The sequence below is a fragment of the Natator depressus genome, chromosome 2 (assembly GCF_965152275.1).
Source record: "Natator depressus isolate rNatDep1 chromosome 2, rNatDep2.hap1, whole genome shotgun sequence".
In the NCBI taxonomy this organism is placed as follows: domain Eukaryota; kingdom Metazoa; phylum Chordata; order Testudines; family Cheloniidae; genus Natator; species Natator depressus.
The window spans coordinates 175,069,928-175,075,927 of record NC_134235.1 but is presented as its reverse complement, the minus strand read 5'-3'; the positions used below and the strand labels follow the sequence as shown (position 1 = coordinate 175,075,927).

General features: G+C 41.8%; 1 protein-coding gene across 1 annotated transcript in view; it reads left to right on the top strand.

Annotated features, from left to right (window-relative positions):
- The first annotated feature begins 785 nt into the window (after positions 1-785).
- The window catches only part of LOC141981619 (putative G-protein coupled receptor 141), an 80,484-nt gene continuing 75,269 nt past the window's right edge, over positions 786-6,000 (top strand). Inside the window, exon 1 of the mRNA XM_074943252.1 lies at positions 786-862. The gene's annotated coding sequence lies outside the window, so the exon portion shown is untranslated. The remainder of the gene's footprint in view (positions 863-6,000) is intronic.

The window sequence follows — 6,000 nt, the reverse complement described above, 5'->3', positions numbered from 1 at the left end:
CTTATTGGTAACCGCACAACCTCTGGGATGTGTGGACTCTAATCCTAATTACAAAAATGTTTTCTTTCTATATAATCTTATGTATATGAGACTATGTGTGGCAATTGAAAATATTTTACAAAAGGATTCCTTTGATAAGTTTTATTTGTACAAGCCTGAAGCAACAGAATGAGCCAAATCCCCAAATTCTCCTTACCATACTCATATGAGTAATAACACAGAATTTAAATTCCACAGACTTGAAATCCCCCTTAATTTACTTATGGTAGCAGTCCCATTCAAATCAGACACAGATGATAAAAAAAAGCAAATTCAACTTTACACCGCTTTACGCATATTGACTCTGACAAAAACCAAAGACCAACAGGAGTCCCGATGAGCTGTTTAACCAGGACCACAGAATGAAGAACAGCCACAAGAGATACACTAAGCTCAGATCTCACTCAAGCACTGAATCAAATTTTGAATGCTGGCTTGCACCCCAAGCTACAGATCAGAACTTGTTCACTCTCTCACATGCATACTTTCACACACAATTTTTTCCCCTTTCAATTACTTTGAATTCCTTTTTATGCAGGTGCAACTGTTTTCAAACAGTTGTCTTTTATAATAATTGGAAATATTTAATGTATGTTAAAATATAATAAGACACTTAGAAATTTTACATCAGGTCACTGGATCAGGCACAGAGTGAGTTTGTCAGACATCCGTTTGTGGTTTAGTGGTTGTTCGTGACGTTTCAGGAACCATAAACATTTGGTCTCAGTTCTTCAGTAGTAGCTGTTTGTACAGTGCTGAATTCCCAATAAACTCTGTGATTATCCTGATAAATATCTGCATTCTTCTTCATAATGAATGTGAGGTAAGCACTTTTAATTGTATTTAACAGTGATACTGAAGTTAGGATCTCGTTCTCAGGAACAAGAACACAGAGCAACTGAGCTGACCTCTTAGACTCAAAAGAGAACACTTCAGCTTTGAACTGAATTTACTAGATCCTGCCAGGAGATAAAACTTTAAAAAAAAAAGCTATCAGGAAAATCTTTAGGATAAAGCTTAGAAAGAGTCACATTTTTACTTAGGCTGCAGTAACTGAGGTGAAAATTGTGCTCTGTAAAGTTTATGTAAGATAAGTACAATAATGTTAAAAATGTTTACTTAGTGGTCAGGGATGCATGTACAGGAATGCTGACCTGCTTGTATCATAGCGTCTACTGTGACCCAAAGGGCGCTGGAACAATGTATATGGTGGGGGTGCTCAGAGCCATTGAACCAAACTGTAAACCCTGTATATGATGGAAACCGCTTCACGCCACAGGCTGCTGCTGCACTCCCAGCACTCCTGGTTCCAGCACCTGTGCTGTGACCACCAAAACCTCTTAATGCCAATTGGCAAGGTGGTTACAGGAATATCCTGATTCTGATGTATACATTCCGGTTCACCAAAGAATATCATGCAAGGTCTTAAATTAAAAGCTGGTGTCACACTAGTCATCCATACCATTGTGAAATGTATGTACAGACACTATGTAAGGATCTATGTATATGTATGGAAAACATGTCCTTAGAGTCTGTATCAAGGTATTAGTCACCAGCAAAGGTAAAAAACAGGTTTTCTCTTAGACAAAAAATGTTTTTCTCTCTGTCAGGATGTAAATTAAGCATTGTAAGCTAACACAATGGATGTTTATTTACATATGAAGTCAAATGTTAATGAAGAGATGTGAAATCAACATGAAAAGAACACACAGGAAAAAGCAAGCCATGGGGGGTTATCCTGTTTATGAGTAAAGACAATGGGCGCTTTGGGGTTATTTCTAGAAGGCAAGGAAGACACCCAGGCGCCCTTCGCCAAGGAAGAAAACAAGGGCTTTTGCATTCATGAAGGTGGGGGTCTCATTCTGTCTTGGCTGAAAATGCTGAAGAGAACTTTAGGTGACAGAAAACTTCTTTAGACATGAGGTTAACATTAGTTTAGTCTCTAGAATGTGTGTTCTTATTTTGTTTTACATGTAGCCATTTGTTTCCAATATTCTTTTTCACGGTTCCTTGAATCTCTGATCATAAATATGTTCTTGTTTTCACCATAAATATATCTGAGTGCTGTAGAGTTAAGCAAAGTGCTAGTCCTAAATTGAATCTTGCAATCTGGTATGTGCTGTTCCCTTGGGAATAGCAGACCTGGTAATTCTGGGAGTGTTCAGTAGATAGGGGGCTGGATTTGCACGGAAGGCTCAGAGTATTCAGGGGTTGATGTGTGCCTTTCGCTACCTACATAGAATGTGTGAGGCCTGCAGAGGCCTGGGAGACAGTGCTTGTATTGCCAGACGCTGTTGGTTTCAGGGAGCTGACTCACAGCAAGCACAGATAATACTCCTTCATGCTAAGGGCAGATAGTGGTGAGATGACTCACAACCCTAGGTACCTCTGGGGAGCATCACATCTACACCTGAGAAATCCTTTCTAGCATTTAATACACATTTCTGGAAAGAGAATGCAAAACAGAAACATTAACATTATGAGTGGAGCTGGTGACTGGTCTCATCCTAACGATGGATGAAGAGCAAATATCCAACTACCCAAAACCTGAGTGCCACTGCCACCCCATATGCCACATCATACTGTCACTTAGTTTAGGGGAACTCTCAAACATGGGGCCAGGGGCAAACTGCCTATATTGCCCCCACTATTCCCCCGCCACTGACTGTAGTCATGTCTTTGCTGATAATTACTTATGTTTCTGCAACTAAGGAGTCTAGCTAGATTCTCAAATATTATTGTATGATTGTCTTTCAACAGTAGCCAAGCTGGCTTGTTTTCATTTCATTTCAAGGTAGAAGGTTGTAGCTTTCTTTCTGTTATGAACCTCACCAGTATAATTCAGGCCTTTGTCACCTCGAAACTAGACTTTTGTATTTAGGACTACCCCTTAAAGCTAGTGAAGAATATGTCAGTCTCCTTGCTAAGAGACGATTCTTGCCACAAGCATATTTAAGCAGTGCTCAATGTTCTGTACTGGCTGCCAGTAGTTTGTGGATAGTTTAAAGGTGTTGGTTCTGACATTTAAAGCCCCAAATGGCTCAACACCTTTCCACCTGAGAGACTGTTTCTTTCCCTGGGATATTTTGCCACAATTAAGATCTGCAGAGGCACTTGAGCCAGAGCGCCCTCATAAAAAGCCAGGGAACAAAGAGGATATTCTCAATGAGGGCTCCTTTCCTTTGAAATATACAGCTGCCCCTTGGTCCAAAATAGCCCGGATCTGCTGATGTTCAGGGCATGCTCCAAGGCACATCTTTTTAAGAGGGCTGCTGAAGATGCACATGTTGTTCACAATTAACGTGTAGGGAAGTGGGAACATGTAGGGAAGTGGCTGTTTATTTTGCTTTGTCTTGCTGCACGGTTATTATGATCATGTGCTGCAGTGGGGCTGTTTATTTTGCTATACTGACGTGATGCTTTCTTGGAGTACCTAGTACTGTGAGTCACCTTGTTACCCCCTGCCTACCAGCATGAAGGGGACTTTCTTGTGGTTGCTGTGAGGCAGCATCCTACAACAATCAGCCTCACTGCGGCTCAAGCATTCTCCACAGAACTCTGCCAGCCCTTCCTTTGCCTGGAAGGGAGCACAAGGTATACCCCATCCCAAAGTCCCTCTGGCAGTGTCCCTTGCAGGGTCCAGCCCCCGTCACTGGACACACAGAAATAACCAGGTTCACTGTCCCCAAAGGGAACAGTATACACATCAGCTTATTTGGTTCAACTGAGGATTCATACTTGGCTCAATACCATAGCATTGAGATGCATTTATAATAAAAACAAGGATAAGTTTATTAACAAAGAACAGAGATTCAAAGATTCAGATAAGTATTGAGTAAACATATTGGAAACAGAATGGTTACACACAAAACAAAACCTAAACCACAATCCTAGGTCCACACTTATTAATGGCTACCTTTCCTATTTAATAAAGCAGATTTTCTCCCAAGGATTCAGTCTTTGCCAGAGCTGCTGGTTTCCAGTCAGACCAGGATCCAAGTTTTCGTGAATACCCTATGCCCTTCAAGGGTGTTTCCTCAGTAAATGGATATCAAAATGGACTTTTGTTCCTCTTTATATTTCCCCAAACTCATTGCTTTGACCCCAGTGACAGCATGACGTCCTGTGTTTCCCTTCCTGGTGTGCTCTTCCAAGATGTCTTCATATCCACATGTTGACTTGAAATGAAAATGTAGCTCCAGTTGTGTCTGGCTTAAAATATTTAATCTACATATGAACCTAGGCAGATGTATGAATATACAATCCTTTGTCTGTCAAAACCAGATTTTCACCTCTGCTGGGGAATAACACCTTGATACAAACTATAAGGACATATTTTCAGCATATAGACATAACTTTTAAAATATAATCAGTACATACATTTCATAACAGTGTAAATGACCATCATAATCCTGGCTTTCATTTAAGATCTCACATGAAATTCTTTATACATAAATACTATCACAGCAATGTGTTACGTGTAGTGAATTTGTCAGGTCTGGTAGAAGTTGCTGTTACTGAACAGGCCTTTTGCCAGCTGGCATTGAGGCATTCTTAGGGTCACAACTGAATTACTATATTTTAAAATAAATTGTCAGAGACTCTCATAAAAGTGCCTCTTGTCAGAAAGAAAAATATAAACAGATGAAATACTTGGAATTCTAAAGTGACATCGGTTACTCAGTCTGGGAAACTTCTTGTTCTTTCATTTGCCATCAATAAGGTCATATAAAATAAAAGAAAATATTAATTAAGAATGAGGATCTTGCTGGAAACAAGTCTTCCTTGGGGAAAACAAAAAAAAAAATCAATCCATTGTTGGATTTTAGCTCAGCAGCTAAGACTATTTTGGGGCTGTACGAGGGGTGTCAGTGTTGCAATCGTCATTCTTCATAAGGAATATCTGAGACAGGGAATTAATTGGGAGGGAATGAAGAGATTGACATTGTCAAGAGATGGTTTCTTGAGCATGGATCTGAAAAATCACTTCTTTAAGAAAAGCTGGCATTATGCCCTTCTGTAGCGAAGTATTGTATTCTCTCTGCTAGCCATCAACTGCCATGAACAGCAGGGATTTAACTCATGCGGCAGCATGAACATCTCTTTCTGTCAGTGCTACTAGCTGAAGATGAAGCAGAGAAGATGTTCCAGTGCTCCACCCCTAGCCTCAGACCAGGGCCGGCTCTACCATTTTTACTGCCCCAGGCAGACAGAAGCTGCTGCCGAATTGCTGCTGTGGCAGCCTGCAGAGTAAAATTGCTGCTGAATTGCCACCGCGGCAGCCTGAGGAAACAAGCTGCCGCCGAATTGCTGCTGCCACGGAAAGACGAGACACCGCCCTGATGGCACACGGACTGCCGCCCCTTTCACAGTGCCGCCCCAAGCACCTGCTTGGAATGCTGGTGCCTGGAGCCGGCCCTGCCTCAGACACAGCTTTGCCACGACAGATGCAGACAGCTAAGTCTGAACCAGAGCAATCTTACCTACAAAATAATGTGAAAGTTCCTGAAAGGGTGTAACAGTTGACACTGTCATCGGATGCAAATAACATGATTTCATCAAGTTGTTTAACACCCAGTAGAGCTCCCACAGTTCAAACATGAATTCAAGATGGAAATGATTTCCCATCATGTTAAGTGCTGGATAAGGAACGATGTAGGCAGGGCCGGTGCAACGATATTTTACGACCTAGACGAAACTTTTACCTTGCGCCCCCCGCACATTGTTTTATTGTTGGGCAAATTTTAATGAGCCTTTATAGACTCCAGGGGTCAGCCCTTCCCAGAGCTGCTTCCCAGACCAGGTTTCCCCCTTCCCGCCCCCTGAGTTTAATATAGACAATGAAATCTCTCCCCCCCCCGCCGCACCGAATCAAATTAAGAAAAAAAATGTGGGTTTGAGCTAAACTCGCCGGCTCCCTCAGGGGCTGGGGCCACAGGACCAGGGAGCATGTGCTTCTGG